This window comes from Sinohyriopsis cumingii, chromosome 1 (assembly GCF_028554795.1).
Source record: "Sinohyriopsis cumingii isolate HCF-2022 chromosome 1, ASM2855479v2, whole genome shotgun sequence".
In the NCBI taxonomy this organism is placed as follows: domain Eukaryota; kingdom Metazoa; phylum Mollusca; class Bivalvia; order Unionida; family Unionidae; genus Sinohyriopsis; species Sinohyriopsis cumingii.
In genome coordinates, this window is record NC_142961.1 from 187,648,289 (window position 1) to 187,663,484 (window position 15,196).

At 40.2% G+C, this 15,196-nt stretch overlaps 1 long non-coding RNA gene across 2 annotated transcripts in view; it reads left to right on the forward strand.

Moving 5' to 3' along the window:
* Positions 1–2,390: 2,390 nt before the first annotated feature.
* The window catches only part of LOC149808545 (uncharacterized), a 52,898-nt gene continuing 40,092 nt past the window's right edge, over positions 2,391–15,196 (forward strand). The window contains exon 1 of one of the 2 annotated variants that reach the window (XR_016419838.1): positions 2,391–2,460. This is a non-coding gene — a long non-coding RNA (uncharacterized LOC149808545). Of the gene's footprint in view, positions 2,461–3,413; positions 3,547–15,196 lie in introns of those variants that run through there. The other variant, XR_016419839.1, reaches the window with a different exon arrangement.

Sequence of the window (15,196 nt, forward strand, 5' to 3'; positions counted from 1 at the left end):
CTCCGTTGGGCTTTTTATTTACACTGGAAGGTGTATGTTGTGCTGTTTGGAGTTTTTGCAAATTACTTGGATTCAAAAGGATTAATTCTTTTTTTGCAAGGAAAATACGTGTGCTCATGTGAAAATCTTGAACAAAGACAGCTCCTATAAAAGTTCATTCGGATTTCCAAAACTCTAGTGACATTTTTGTTTCTACAAGGAACTCTAGATTTCAACACTACAAGTTACAGCATACGTTATCATCTTCCATCTTGGGTTCTTCGTCGGGACTCGAACTTGAAATCAGTAGAACATTTTATATTAGGACTTCTAACATTTTATTTGTGGATTATTCTTTGATTATTTATTTATTTGATTTTACAAAACCATATTTTCATATTTTTTCATTTTTACAGACGTTTCCCAAGGTAATAAATTATTATTTTTTTTTTAAACTTGTTGTTTTCACTCTTTCTTGTGTTACTGTTTATTCGAGCCTAAACACGTAACATAAGAATACCAAAATCCTGGTCCCAGCTTGTGTCACAAATCGTTTGATAGCCAAGAACCTATTTAAAATCTTTCTTAACTTTATGAAAGGTAGGAAGAAAGTAGATGCATATTTTTAATAAAGATGTTAATACCATTTTCACTACAGGTTTACATCTACGTTTCAAATGCTTCAGTGAAAATACCGTAATCATCATTGTCTTTTTAACTGTTTTAACACAAATTAATTAACGCACAAACAATACATATTTTTTTGACTTCCTGCTATCTCTTCTTCTGTGGGCGTCAATAGTATGAATCACTTTAATTTGGCGTTATTCAGCAGTATGATCATTTACTTTAAAGAATACAGATATATTTTGATTTCATTTGCAGTAACGTCTTGAATTCTATCGATCACATAGTCGCTACACTTTACGTATGATGTGTGCAGTTTCGTATTATTGATAATGTTAAGATGAGGTTCCGATTGGTAAGCTCGTGATAGTTTTGTGCAGTATTCTCTCTAATTATTGGCTGAGATCGTGGTAATTTTCCCTTACACCGCCTTTAGGACCTTAATTTTTTTTATGTACTAAAACCATCATTTGGATATAAAAGATCGAATCTGTCTAAATATTGCTTATTTATCCCATAAGACTTGTTACGCCGAATACAGCAACTGCATGTCCAAGTGTAAATGACCCATCTTTTCTAACTACATCCTTGTCTGATTTTATGTTAGTGGTCTTAACAATCCAACATTGCGAGGATTGTCAGCTTCTGCAAACTCTGTGTATTTGAAGCATTCTCTGTGTCAGGTTTCGACACCACCAATGCATTACGATAATTGTTCTTGGCTTATTTTTCGTTCGTCAATGGATTCGTAAGGTAATCTTGGTAACGGTAAATGCCCATGCTGCTGATGACAAATGACCGAAATTGTCGACGGGACCCGCTCATTCCTTGTCACCTGGGCGGTGTTATCGTCATTGACAATTTTTGACTCTCAAGGACAAGATACTAAGAAATAAGTTTCAATATTGGTGTTACCGTACAGATGCTGATTTTAACATATATCCAAATACAAGTGTTTTGTTCTTGAACTATTCTTCGGCACACATGATACATCCGTTGCAATAAAATTAAAATCGTTTTCTAAAGTATAGTTTGACGCTGATTTTTCGTAGATATATTATCTTACATCACATTTTATACTTAGTTCACACTGTGAAAATACAATTTACTGACTGGAATATAGTAAGGATATATAAATTCTTTGTGCCAGAGACACAAACACTACGCAAACATGTGGTAACAAAAAACGATTTGATTGAAGTAACACGTTTTCCTCGCCACGTCCACAATTGTTATTGGTGCTTCTTTAATCCTAGGAGAGATGAAGTAGGAGATGGGTTTGCAATGGTGTTTAACGGCATGTTCATAACTCTAACATCTTTAATTGTTGATAACATGTTGAAATAAACTAGTCGAACCATAATAAAGGTAAAGGCTTAATTTTATATATACATGTATATATAAAGAATTACATTTCATGTTGGCAGTAAATATAATGGTTAATACTTATAATTTCGGAAAAATCTCAGTCATATTTTGCAAATGAAACAAACTTTCAAATAGTCTGATGCTTTTATGAACATTGACTGTTCCAGTTAACAATATAAAACCAAAGTAATAAGTTTTAAAATCCTTTATTAGATCTACTTGTATAACGACTTTACTATGATATCTTTTTGAAATATTTCGGTAGTTTATAAGATCTATATGTGCAAAGACATCCCTACGATACCTAAGTGAAACATCTCAAGGTACACTTTGCGAAATTCGTAAGATAATCTTTGAACTTTTGACAAAAGACCTTACGAAGAGTAATAAGAAACTTTCATGAAAATGGGCTAGGCTGACATTTAAAATATAGGCGCGCCATGGGTTGTCTGGGAACCTGAAGTTACAGTGGATTTATTTAATCAGGTGAGTTAGATACGTGTTTTGTTTCCATTTTTCATTTATCTATATTGTGTATGTTATTATTTTATACTTAGTCGCCTAAATTGGGAGTTGTACTGGTACTGTATAGGGTGAATTTAACACTTGCGGATGATTATCATGAATGGATAAACATCTGTTCACGAGTGGGAATCGTATTTATCTGCATGCATTTCGCCTTATCTTCAACATCAGGTTGAAGTCTGCATATACTATTAATGAGGTTATATCTGTCGCAGTATATTGAAAATGGGTCTTATTATGTGCAAATATGGGCACTTACAACTACCTGATTTCGCTTGATTATTGAGCTAATGATTTGTTACGTATATTTAATTTAATTGTTTGTTAGTTTTAATTATATTTTTTTCATTACATGTTATTGTAATGTAACATTGTTCACTGGACTTGACCTTGTCCAAAATTGAATTCATATCTGCTGGACCTGATTGAATGTTTTTGTAAACAACTAAACATAGCTTCATTATAATCTATGTAGATGAGCTTATTAACCAAATTATTATTCAAGTAAACAATTTTTTTAAAAATCTATCTCAGAGTAAGAATCATTGAATCAAGGTCATATCTGGACTACGAGACATTTATCATGTGCCAAGTGGTAGCAAACTTCTTTTTTTCCAGAAGAATAAACTATTGACCCTCATCTGGAATCTGTTTTGCGTTTTAATTAGTCGTATAACCGATGTTTTGATAAAAGTTTGTCAATTGGGCTTAACACACTTGACACGTTACGTTGTAGTATGTTGTGTCCAGCTTGGGCTTAATTTTATTTTATTCAAATTATTGAATTCAAGTGATGTTTTTCACTGGAAATACAAGAGTGGACAAAGACTTTCACTGAAATTTATACTGAATTAAAAACTGGAATAATATTTTCTGTGATTCACCAAGAGACTGTTGACACATCTGTACTTTGTAGGTTATTACAGACACCATCGCCTTCCATCTTGAATTTCACCCGGATCTGAGCTGGGATTCACTTAAAACTTTTCATTGATATGAAGCTTGTTTATAATTCTTGGATTAATTATGGATTTAATCCGGAATACCGTAAGTTTTTCTTTCTCATTTTTCACGATGTATTCTTGGGAAATAAGTTATTTGTTAAATTTTACTCTCTTCTGTTACTTGTTTTAAGAGCTTATACCCCTATGAGATTATAAAAGTAGATGACAATCAGACCAGAAGTTGATCGAGTAGGGATTTTGGAGCATTTTGGGGGAAGACATTTCAGTAGCTAAAATATGTTAAAAAATAGTCTTGCTCAGATTCATTAAAATTAATTTTGTATAGTCATTATATTTAAAAAGAGTTTGAGGTGCAAAAATAAATATTCCACCTCAACAAAATCCTGGTAGCTCACCACGTAAATTAAATAATTGGATCCTGTCCGGAGTAACTATCTACGTATCCAAAAATATGGATTGGGGGAGATACGATCTGTATAAGTAACAAGGGGTCTATTGGATGGAACCCCAGGAGAAGACCCTGAGAAACTTTATTTTAAGGGAGTGAACTTGGAACCCCTACCTCACAATCCAGTTTTTTTTTCTGGGGCAAAGCTATTTAAATATAATGGTTCTGTCTGAAATAAAATCTATGTGAATCATATCCTCAGTCATATACGGATATGAACGGCCAATTTTTTGCATGAAAATTCGTGCAGAAATGATAACGTCAAATTAATCATTACTTATCACGTACATACACACTTGTAAGCAGAGATATTAAATATTTCAGATAAAACTGTGCAATGCATGTATTTACATAACTATCTTCTGGATTTCTAATAACTGAAAACCATACTTGTCACGTCAGTTGACAGCAACTCTCACAAACTTTAAGGATTTTACGAAGGTTAGGTAAGAAAACTATATTAATAAACTTTATATTGGTGACCTTAGTGCCATAGTGAGTAATTTCAACATGTAATTATTATTTTAAAAAAAAACAATTTAAAAAAAACATGAGGTAAAAGGAGAAGATTCGGATTGACGTATGTATATACATGTATAGATAACTAAAGACGGACACCATGGCAAACATCACCCTCTTGCATTTGGTCGCACTCTAGATTACGATGAACCTTTGCATTAGTCTGATCAATGTCTAAATTAAGAGGAAGTCATTGTCAAATATATTGACATTTTTATCGTACGTGAATTCGCTAATAGAGCTTACATCTATTTATACGTATCAGCTTTGACCTGTACGGTGTAACCAGCTCTATCTTTTTCTTATATTTCCTCAACCCCAAGTATGTATGTCCAAATATAACAATAACCCAGTTTCTCAGTCTTTGCATAGAGCTTTTGTCAGCTGAAACGTGGTATTTATGCGCAGATCTCATCCTTAACTCTAGATAAATGACCACTTAGGCAACATTTCATTGAGATAATGACGTACGTACCCCTCCACAAGTCACACATCTTAACTATAAAGCAATACTTGGCACTTCGTTTATAGACATAATTGCAACAAATACAACGAAAATAGCCTGTGTAATGCTTTATTAGCATCGTTTGTATCGGTAAGTTGTCGGATCGGCTAAATTGTGCAATTGATTCATGTAATTTGATTGCATCGAGCTCAAAAATGCAATATCAATACGATGATAAAATACTTCATTTGGCAGGCATTGTGCATTGATAGCTATCACTCGTTGTGTTTTGGTTGTTGTTTTTTTTTTTTGGGGGGGGGGGAGTTGTATGTTGTTTTTGTTTGGGGGGAGGTGGTGTAGTGCTTTTTGTGTGATCAATAAGCGACATCCGGCGTGTCACCAACTGTACGCTGATAACACTCAAATTTACAAATCTAGTTCCCAGCTGTAGTTAAGTTTACCATCCAAGGCGTACAGAGCTGCATTTCCGATGTGAAGTCATCGATGACAAATAACAAGCTGCAGATGAATGATGATGAAACTAATATTGATCGCCACGCAAAGACTTAGAGTAGTAGCGAATAATAGCAATATTGCATTTTTTACAGTCTGTACGAAACCTAGGTGGCTTCATTAATAAAATACACAGTCTGCACTAAACCTGGGTGGCTTCATTAATATAATACACAGTCTGTACGAAACCTAGGTGGCTTCATTAATATAATGCACAGTCTGCACTAAACCTAGGTGAGTAGTGAAGGGGGATATTATAGCGTCAATGGGAATTAGCATTACAGACCCCCTTGGGAACATATAGCGTCAAGGGAAATTAACATGGAGAAAAATCGTGGGACAATATAGGGTCTATGGGAATTAACATGGACAAAAATCGTGGGACAATATAGGGTCTATGTAAATTTAACATGGTCAAAAACCCCTGGGACTATATAGGGTCTATGTAAAATTGAAACAGGGAGGGACTCTATTTTTTTTTTTTAAATAAAAAATAAAATAAAAAAAGGGGTAGGCAATGGAAAGGCTATCTCTTTTCGAGAAATATGGCTGGCCCTGAAAAGGGCCTTTGGGTTTTATGTTAATCTATTTATTAACATAAATGGCACCGCATTGGTCTTCTTCTTGTCCTTAGGCTACGTCTCACTGTTGGTCCGTAAATCAGCACTCTTTTTAGGCATCCTTGTCTTTCAACGTAGATCCTACGTATCCACAGGCTGGTGTTTGTCCTGTGGACAACGGTCCACTTCGATCGGACATACATGAGCAAGTCTGTCCGAAACATCATGGAAGACACAAGGGTGGATGACTCAACTGTGGTCCACATCTTGAAGCGACGAGAACAGGTGAATCAATGCAGTCAACGGCGCTTATTTATAGGTACAGGTAGGATTGAAACGGATTGAGTTCATTCACCAATCCGAACACGCGTTACAAAATTCAGCCAGCCGCATCCAATCCGAAGAGAGCAGTCTGTGACGTCACGTAGTCAATATAGATCTGCTAGCGCTTGTGTGCAGTCAATCTATGCGACAGTGATTCAACATGACGGAAACTCAGAAAACGATCCAATGGGGTGCACCAGCAGCGGAGACCGCCCAAGGGAACCCGGACTTACTTTCAGAAGAGGTGAATTGGGATTTTGTGGATTTTCTCTCCTCGCAAGAATTTGTTCCGGAACCTTCGTTACCTTCTTCATTACCGCAAGTGGAGAATTTTAGACAGAGACAGAAAGAAGAATTGGAGAAATTTATACAACGACAAAAGGAAGCGGAACAGGCTTTTCTCCTACAGCAACAGCAACAAGATGAAGAGGTAAGAAAAAAACAACAGCAGCAACAGCAAGAAGAAGTAGCAGCAAAGAAACAAGAGGGTGAGAATCAAACGGTCACGGTACTGTTGGACATTTTAGCGGAGTTAAGAAGTCTGAAACAAATGTATCAGACTTCTTTATCACGACCGAAGAGAATACGACCTTCCCGAGCTAAACACGTCAACCCTGTGACTAAGCCTACCGTACCACCCTTAGTGATTTCAACCCAATCATTATCATCATCATCAACATTACGCAGTCCAGAAGTAGGCCTTGGCTGTGGCAAAGGCATAAGGCAGTTAAAGTTGATTGCTTAAACTCACCCCTTCACCATGAAGAAAAAAGGCCCTTTTCAGGACCACCCACATTTCTCGAAAAGAAATACAATTTCAATTTGCCAATAACTCAAAAAATAACCCACCCATTTTACCTTATAGTACGTGTCTGTGTATGAGTGCGTGAGTGTACGTTCTTATTTTAAAATCAAAACTCAAAGACACTTACCTTATATCATCAATTTATTCTTTTATCCATTTTTTACAATCCAATTCACAATTCACAACACAACACTTTAATAAAAAGTTTATTGACTTCTTCTTTCTCCTTGTTTAGTCTCTCTGTTTTTTGAATTTCTTCACCGTCTTTTCCTCATTTTCTTCCCTTCTTCTTTTCTTCTCCTGTTTCTTTGCCTCTTGTAAATAGAATTGTCTTCTTTCTTCCTCTTTTTCCTCTGAAGAATCCCTCTCTTCTTCCGAAGAATCCCTCTCTTCTTCTGAAGAATCCTTTTTTTCTTCTGACTCCTCTTGTTTCTTTTTTGGGCAATCTGGAGACCAATGTCCTTTTTCTTTACAATAATAACAGGTATCTTGACTTTTGTCTTTTTTAGTCCCTGTTTTTGTTCTTTTTTGACGGTCTGGACACTCTGAAGACCAATGCCCTTTCTTCTGACAGATATAGCAAGTATCTTGACTTTTATCTCTAAAGGAAGGAGAGTAGTCCGTAGGCTGGTCTGAAGAGAATTTTCTAATGACCCCTCGCAAAGCTCTGACGAAACGTTCCATCTGGTTAGTCTCTTCCATCGTTGTGCTCGGCTTGAGAGTGAAATGAATAGTGAAAGGACAAGACACACACCCTTTTATATACGCTGGTCTGCTATGACTATAAAGAAGATCATGGTGTTTGAACTTGAGTCATTTGACTTTTTGCTTTCAAGATGAAACGATCAAATTCATTCGAGAAGAAAGAAGAAGAAAGTAAGAGGCAGAAACGTGATCTATCGCCTCGAACCAGGGCTGAAATCTTGGCACAAATTCATGCCAGTGATTTTGAAGAGGACATGAGTGAACCAGAATTTGAAACCTCTAAACCAAGTTCACCACCCTTAGTCAGCCCTGAAAAGTAATATCACATTCGAGAGACGGAAAAGCGCTCCTCTAGAAAATTTAGAACCACGGCTTACAAATACACGGTGAAGTTTAAAGATTTCAAGTCCGAAGTACCGTTAGAGAAAGCAGAAGGGTTCATCACCGGAGTGTGGGATTCTCTGCTCACTGCACTCAAGCGACAATGTCAACCCAAAGAAGACGATCGCTTGAGACTTTCCATACAACACGACGGTTTGAAATCCCTTGTTTGGATCGAGTTTAGCACCCCTGCAGAATTGACCGCTTCCAAAGTCATGGACAAGATTCAACACGTGCAACAATCTAATGACCAGTTTGACATCACCGATGGAAAAGCCACATTGGACATGACCCACGTCTCTCCTCCTCAAGGGACCGGACGCAAAAAGATGTTATTGGTGAACGACCTTCGCAGCATTAAGCGTAGCCTTGTCCAAATTCACAATCCTCATGACCAGATGTGTTTAGCCCGTGCCATCGTGGTGGGACGAACCTATGCCAACAAGAACGACACGGCAGAATGGAAAAGAGCCTGGAAAACTATTCAACAATCGGACCGAGCCAAACAACGAAACGAAGCAGAACTCCTGTTGCAACAAGCTGGCCTGTCCAAAGACACACCCTGTGGCATTCCTGAAATGCAAAAATTGCAAGATGTTCTAGCTCCACGCTACACCTTGAAAGTGCATCCTCAAGAAGTGCCCGGGTCTCTGTTGTTTCGAGGGCATGATTTTAAGGACGGAAAATACATTCACGTTTATCATCACGATGACCATTTCGATACCATTACCAGCATCACCGGATTCCTGGGATACGGTTATTACTGTGAGAAATGTGACCATGGTTATAATAATCGAGAGCAACACAAGCATTGTGGATGGAAATGCCCAGGATGTTTGGCCTCTTCACCCTGTCTGAGCGAAGAACCAGTGCCTTGTTCAACTTGTCTGCGCACGTTTGTCAGCCCTACCTGTTACCAACAACATTTGAAGACGCAAGGTTCACAGAAGAAATGCGATTGTCAACTGCTGAGATTGTGCTCTACGTGTGAACAAGTCATACGTACCAATAATACCAAGGCACACGCATGTTCAGGAAAGAAAAAATGTCACATTTGTCACCACATCGTGGACTTGGAACACCAATGTTACGTGCAAAAATACCAACCCCCACCAGAGAAAGAGGACGGTCACAAGAAGAAAGGCAATTTCATCTTTTTCGATTTCGAATGCATGCAAGAGACCGGCATTCACATTCCTAATTTCTGCGTGGCTCATCGAGCGTGCGAGAAGTGCATTCAAGAACCTATCTTCAGTCATTGCCCTCACTGCAGCAAGATTCCCGGAGGGCGTGAAAAAATCTTTCGGGGGCCGAACACGTTAGCCGATTTTGCCCAATGGGTCTTAGACCCCGTCGACAAGACGTGGAGCCAAGAGGACATCGAACGTTACGGAGATTGTCATCGTCATGCCACGGTGATGGCTCACAATTTCTCCGGATACGATGGACAGTTTCTTTTGAGGTACTATACGGAACAAGGCACCGAGCGTCCTAAAGTGACTTTGAACGGAGCCAAAATCATTTTCATGCAAGTGGGACAAGTACAGTTTAAAGATTCGATGAGTTACTCGGCCATGCCTTTGAGTCTAATGCCTAAAACGTTTGGAATGACAGAAATGGCTAAAGGGAACTTTCCACACTTTTTCAATACGGAAGCCAATCAACACGCCGTTCTACCCCATTTACCTGAGGCTCACTATTACGACCCCGACAACATGCGTACCGAACAACGAGAAGCTTTCTACGCTTGGTACCTGGCTCACGCCTCGGACCCTTTCGACTTTCAGGAAGAAATGCTAAAGTATTGTCGTTCCGACGTGGACATTTTACGGCGTTGCTGTGGAAAATTTCGAGAACTGTTCATGGAACACGGAGGGGTCGATCCTTTGAAAGAAGCTTGCACCATTGCCAAAGCGTGTTCCTTAGTGTACCGCCAACGATTCATGCCTGAAAACACCGTGGCTGTCATCAGTCCTCAAACGACCCACTATGTCAAACGTCAATACTCGGTCAAAGCCCTACGTTGGTTACATTACTTGTGCGACAAGGAAGACAAGTGGATTCAGCATGCCCGCAGCGGAGGGGGCGAAAAGACCATCGGAACGTATTCGGTAGATGGCTGGGACTTAGAAAACCCCAAGATCGTGTACGAGTTTAACGGTTGCTTATTTCACGGATGTCCCGTCTGTTACCCTGACCGTGGCACCAAAAATCAGTTTTTGCAACGAACCATGGAAGACTTGTACCAGGACACTTGTCAGCGTCGCCTAAAGTTAGAACAGGAAGGATACCAAGTGGTGGAAATGTGGGAACACGAGTACGATCACCGTTTGAAAACCGATCCCGAGTTTAAACGCCTCGTGGAAAGTTACCAGTTCATGGACCCGCTGAACCCAAGGGATAGTTTGTACGGAGGAAGGACCAATGCCACCTGTTTGCTGTACCAAGCCGACGAAGAGAAAGGAGAAGAAATCAAATACTTGGACGTGTGTTCGCTGTATCCCTACGTGTGCAAATATTGTCGCTTTCCTGTAGGGCACCCGCAATTGTTAACGGAACACATCGACCTGAAAAACATTCGACAATACGAAGGCTTGATCAAGTGTAAAGTTTTGCCTCCCACGAACCTATACCATCCCGTCTTACCTCACCATTGTCAAGGCAAACTGATGTTTCCCTTGTGCCGTACTTGTGCCGAAACGTGCAACCAAGACAAACCTTGCCATCACAGCCAGGAAGAACGGGCCTTGACGGGAACCTGGGTCAGCGTGGAATTGTTCAAAGCTCTGGACATGGGATACCAACTGTTAGAAGTGTACGAAATTTGCCACTTTCCCAAGACACAACAGTACCGCAAGGGTGATCCTAGTCAGAAAGGCATTTTCGCTGACTACGTGGATGCCTTTTTGAAACTGAAGCAAGAAGCCAGCGGCTATCCGTCCTGGTGTCACACTCCCGAAGACCAAATAAAATTCAAAGAGAAATACTACGAACAAGAAGGCATCACTTTAGACCACATCGAGAAAAACGAAGGCAGGCGATCTTTTGCCAAAGTGATGTTAAATTGCTTGTGGGGTAAAATGGCACAACGACCGTGTTTACCCAAGACGGAATATTTGACAGAACCTTCCCGCTACTTCCAGATGATTCACGACATAACCAAATACATGAAACACGTGGACGTCGTTCGAGAGAATTTGATCTTGGTCAATTACGAAGAAGATCTGGACTTTGTACAAGACGACCCTTTTGGAAATGTCATCATTGCGGCTTACGTGACAGCCCATGCTCGCTTAAAATTGTACGAAGCTTTAGAACTGTTAGAAGAACGCGTCCTGTACTTTGACACGGACAGTTGCATTTACATCCATCACCCGATTCAACATCACTCTAACATCGAAGGAGACCGTTTAGGAGCCTGGACAGACGAGCATCCCGACGACAAGATTCTAAGTTTCGTCAGTGGTGGTCCCAAAAATTACGGCTACGAATACCGACAAACAAGGAGAAGTGCACACGACGTGCAAAGTGAAAGGACTGACTCTGAATTATCGTACCAGTCGAGTGGTCAACTTTGGGGTATTGAAAGAAGCCTTGCAATCGGGAGAGGATGGAAACTTTAAAGTGACCACCTATCAACCCAACAAGATTGTACGTTTACCCACTCACCAGATCGTCAGTCGGCCCTTGGAAAAAGTCTATCAAATCGTGTACCAGAAGCGAGTGCGACTTCCCAATCATTTCACCTTACCGTATGGACACGTTGGTATAAAACATTGGTTGTAAGAGGATAGTCACCCACCAGAAAGATGACTTCGCCACAGCAAGAATCGAGTGAGAAACCCAATGAGAACTCCAAGTTCAAACCCTACCATTTTCTAGTCTTCTTACCTGACTATTGTGATTGTGCCCGTCGATTGGACACGTTTCAGAAATGGCCTACGGACAGGGAAGGATTACCTTCTTCGCATGTTTTAGCTAGAACAGGATTTGTCTACTTGGGACCTGAGTCAGGATTGGGATACGAGGTACAGTGTTTCGCTTGTGGACTGAAGTTACGAATGGATCTATGTATCTATAAAGATTCAGCTATTCTGGAACATACTCGATGGTCTCCGCACTGCCCTTACCTTTCTATGGCCTTTCCACCCATCGCACTACGGTACAATGTTGACGGTACCTTAGAGACGGTACCTTCCAGAACAGGACATAAAAAACGTAAAAAAGGAAAGATGTACAAGCTGGAGACTGCATTGCGACTAGTATAAAAAGGGGGATGGTCAAGATCGATAGTTCATTGTGACTACCAAGATCGAGCGAACAAGATGAATACTTTGAAAGAGACATCGTTCCAGTTTGGGGATTGTAAAAAAGTTGTATCTTCCTCTAGTGTGACTAATATTGGATGGATAAGACCCAGGCATTGCGACGGAAAATGTCCGGAAGGAAACTGCGATTGTCCATGTGGTTACCATTGTAATTGCGTAACGGAGTTTGCAGACGAGTGCGATTGTGAGCCTTGCGATGGGTACGATGCTGTACGTTGTGACCTGAGCGATGCCGTAAAGCATCATGGGAACTTTAGTGTCCCTACTCCTATCATGGAAAGGGATGCTGTGCGTGTCAAACCTGAGGGATGCGAAAGTGATGCCGCTCGTCCTCTTGGACATTTTACTGGGTTTCGTTTTAAAGGGGAATGTTCACCTTCACGTCTACCCCCCTACGGATGTCATCCAGCCCTGAGCAAACTCCTACCAATGTCACTCAACCCTCATCGAAACGAACCTGTGAAAGACGAATATTCGTTCCCTGTGCGTTTGTCGGAATACTGCGACTTTGAAAATCATCTTCAATCGTTCAAAGGAAAATGGCCAAAGTATCTGGGAGGACCGACCCCCGAAGAATTAGCCAGAGCCGGATTTTTCTACTTGGGCGAAGGAGATAAAGTCAAGTGCTTCAGTTGCGGTGTGTCACTTCACCACTGGGAACCGCAAGATTCGGCCTACGTAGAACATGCTCGATGGTCACCGAATTGTCATTACTTACCCTTAGTGGGACCGAGACATTGAAGTAACTTACCATGTCGTTGACGAAGAAGAAACCAGATTGGCTAGGAGTCAAATGTTGGACATCACCGAGACCAGTATTTAAACTTCATTTCAAAAACGATATTGAATCATTACCTAAAGAACTGCAAGAGAAGATTTACAAGGAAGTTTGGCAGGGGTTTGCCAGAGTGAAATCTCAATGGGTCACTGTAGAACTTTTGTGTCGAGAAATTCATAAGAGGAAAGTGAAAAAAGTCAACCAGTGTGTTAGATTTCTTTGGGTCAAGGGTGCATTCATCCTATTATATCGCTTTAGACCGTTTACATCAAAAGAGTTCAGTGACATTCTTGGACGTTACCCTGAATGGCAGTGGTCAGAAATTACTCACTATGTGGATTACTTTTGTGAATTGTACAGACTGACCTATTCATGAGTACTTTACAAGAGAACATTCGTGCTTTGCCTGTGGAATTGAGAGAAAGGATTTACCAAGAGCTGTTGAAAATACAAGTGAAACGTAAAGAACAATTGCATCCGATACGTCACCAGATCTTTAACCACTAGTACCTGAATGGTATAAGAGAACTGATTCGTCAGAAATTCTTTCAATGGTCAGACATTGTTCAAAACTTTGAGGTCGCTAATGATCGACATGTTCATGATTATGGTTACTTCGAGATTCACCTAGTGCAACGCATTGAGGAAGACAAGTTAAAGGATTACAAACATTTGTTACGTGGAATCTACTTAGAGGAAGAGGAAACACCTAAACGAACTCTGACGTTTCGGTTACAGTATGCAAGATTTAGATTCGCTACTGGAGAACGAAGATCTCTGGCTAGAAAGTACGTGTATTGCATCCGAAAAAAAGAGAATATAAAAACAGGCTGCCATGCCACGGTTTATGTCACATGTCATCCAACAGATTCCGTGGAAGGAACTCAATGACCATATTCAAACTGTGGATCATTACCATCGATTATTACAAGAACTGTATCCATTCAATTTGGGACGACAAGTGGTGTGTGTCTTAGTGACTTGTTTTCTGGGATTTCGTTTACCAGCCGATTCTTTGTGGACTCTTTACGATCAGTAATTATCACCTCCATGGCCTTAAATGGTCACGAAAAACTCCTTTTGCTCAAAGCCTTGCGGTTTCATCTGGATACTTCTCGACCTCAACAGGAAAAAAAGATTCGTCAACTTTTAGCTACCCAAGACGTGTATGACGATGTGTGTGTAGCTTGTGACTTACATCCCCATTGGACAGATGTCCGTGCCTGGAAAGAATGGGGTTTTGAGGCTTGGACCCAAGAAGTGGCCCAGTATGCACGAGAGTTGTTCAAGGAAAAAAGTTACTTTTCAACCCGTGTTAGTGACGGTGCCAGAAGAACCCGTCACCCAGGACAGGACAGTTGTGGACAGGCCTGAAAGACCCTTTCGGGAGGACACTTGTGTGACCTTACCCCCTACTATAGAACTGGTTAGAACATTACCCAAAACATGTTGTACAGACACTTGTGTTTATTCCACGTTCATAGTTATCATGTGCCTTTTATCCTTGTACTTAAGCCTTTGGCTTTTATGTATTTTTGTCTTTCGTATTCATGTTTGAAAAAAAAAACATTCAATAAACGTGTTCTGAAAAAGTATATAAACTCTTGTCTTGTTTGTTTTTCGTGTCACAAGTGACATTTCTCACACCATGACTACCTCTGCTGTCTCTGCTCCCTCTTCCTCTACTGTCAAAGTCATCGACGAACACTTAGATCGTGCCAGTTGGGAGGCTTTGTATCTTCGCCATCCCTTTAACATGCTCATTGCTGGACCTAGCAGTTCAGGCAAAACCGAATTCGTCAAACGTTTGATCGAACATAAACATCATTTGATCGATCGACCCCCTCAACGGATCGTGTGGTGTTACAAAGAGTGGCAATCAGCGTACAGCCTCTTGCGAGAAAGTCAAGGCGATTCCATCGTGTT